The sequence below is a fragment of the Mirounga angustirostris genome, unplaced genomic scaffold, assembly GCF_029215605.1.
Source record: "Mirounga angustirostris isolate CCGP_5_RB_7025 unplaced genomic scaffold, mMirAng1.0.hap1 SCAF_5, whole genome shotgun sequence".
In the NCBI taxonomy this organism is placed as follows: Eukaryota; Metazoa; Chordata; class Mammalia; order Carnivora; family Phocidae; genus Mirounga; species Mirounga angustirostris.
This window is the reverse complement of record NW_026991713.1, coordinates 169,680,642-169,682,770: the sequence shown is the minus strand read 5'-3', so window position 1 is coordinate 169,682,770 and position 2,129 is coordinate 169,680,642. Positions and strand designations below refer to the sequence as shown.

At 44.3% G+C, this 2,129-nt stretch overlaps 1 pseudogene; it reads right to left on the bottom strand.

The window, feature by feature from the left end:
• Window positions 1-618: 618 nt before the first annotated feature.
• LOC123842835 (large ribosomal subunit protein eL6-like) lies at window positions 619-1,510 on the bottom strand (annotated as a pseudogene).
• Between the last annotated feature and the right edge of the window lie 619 nt (window positions 1,511-2,129).

Genomic DNA, 2,129 nt, shown 5'->3' with positions numbered 1-2,129 from the left:
TCCAGAGAGGTTCCCTCTGTGTCTCAGTAAGGCCCCAAGTCACTTCATCACCTTTTCACAGACTGTACATGCAAAATGATCAGTAAGCATATGAAAAGGGGCTCAATCTCATTTTTAGCAGGGAGATGCAAGTTAAAACCCCAAGCATCCCCCAGCTATGATTATCTGCAAAGGTGCGCTGTTCAGACCACCTTCCATGCATTCGTGGCCTCAGTGTATGTGGTCCCACCTGCCATTTTGGCTAACTGGGGACAAGTGTGATGGGCCATTCCGGCTCTGATGCTCCCTCCGAGGCTAGGGGAGGCACACGTCCTCCCTCTTTTGCTCCTGCTTCCTTCCTTCCAACAGGTGTTGATCTCAAGAGCACTCGTTAATGAACATTCTGTGTGCTGAACACCATTTCTGAGTCTGTTTCCTGGGGAACCTCACCTCTGACAACCACAGCTCCGCTAGAATGGCTAAAATACTTTGAAAAAAAAATCACACAATTTTATCTATCTAAATTGCTCACTCGTTCTCCCCAACAGGTAAAGCCCTATCCTGTTTTTCACGTTTTGAAACTTTATAAACCGGAACTAGATCATGCACATAATATGGTCAGTTGATTTTTTTTCAGTTATTTAATTACGTTCTTTGTAAGAAATTTAGAACACCAATTTGTGAGGGTAAACTTCATTTGTGAGAGAAAACACAGAGCAGAGGTAGCCCTGAAGCTGAGGAACAGCTTTGATTTTTGGCCAAATTTTCGAGTCCACAGCTTTCTGATCAACCTTGCGCAGCTCTGTAATCTCGTATTTCTCTTTCTCGGTGTCGAAGATCTCACCCTCCTGGTGTCTGGGCTTCCGCAGCTTCTTCTTCTGGAAGGAAGCATCAGTGAGATGTTTGGGGATTTTCACACTGCTGATGTCAATTTTGGTAGAAGTAGCAATGACGAATTTCCGGTGTGTTCTATGCAGAGGAACTCGATTGAGGGACAGAGGTCCGGTCACAAGCAGCAAGCCACCGCTCAGTCGCTTCAGGAAAACTACCCTCTTGCCTCTGTGGCGCCCAGTGAGGATGATCAAAATGGTCCCGGGAGTGATACTAGCTCGCAGCTTTCTCACGTGCTGACTGAAAGGTTTTTTGCCGTGGCTCAACAGCTTTCGAGGCACATCTTCAGTAGGGTAATACCTAGGCATTTTGCGAAGTTTAACCACTCGGTTACCACCGTTCTTGTCACCACCAACTGGTTTTGTGACAGGAGCAAGAACTTTCTCCTACTTTTTCTTTTCAACCCTGGATTTAGCTGCCAGATACTTCCTCTTGTACAAGGCCTTTCTGGAATACACAGCTGATTGGGAATATCTGCCCATTCCTCTGACAAGGACAGGGTTTCGGCTGCAGTGGGTCTTCCCCTTCTTTGGCTTTTTAGCCTTGGGGTTACCCTTGTTAGCCTTGCCATTGGCATCACCTTCTTAGCTTCAGGTTTCTTCTCCTCAGTATCCGGCTTCTCAGCTTTTTCGCCCACCATCTTGCAAGATGGGAAAGAGAACTTGGAGTTCTCCAGACTCAGACTCTCCAGTTCACTGGAGGAATGGTCATCATGTCAACAAACGGTGCTGGAACAACGACATCCATATAAAAAAATATAAGAAGCAATAAAAATAACCATGATTACCTATATCTCACAACTTACACAAAGATTAACTCGAAATGGATCCCAGACCTAAATGCAAAACCTAAAATTAAGATATTTCCAGAAGGAAACAAAGGAGTCAATCTTTGTGACTTTTGGTTAGGCAAAAATTTTTAGGTATAGTTTCTTTTTTTTAAATTTTATTTTTAAGTAATCTCTGCATCCAACGTGGGGCTTGGACCCACAACTCTGAGATCAAGAGTCCCACGTTCCACCAACTGAGCCAGTCAGGTGCCCCTTAGATATAATTTCTATATCCATGGGGTTTTGGAGAAAAATATGCTAAATTAGACTTCATCAAAATTAAAAGCATCTGATTTTTTATTTATTTATTTGTTTTCAAAGATTTTATTTATTTGACAGAGAGAGAGAGCACAAGTAGGGGGAGTGGGAGAGGGAGAAGAAGGCTTCTTGCGGAGCAGGGAGCCCGATGCAGGGCTCGATCCCAGGACCC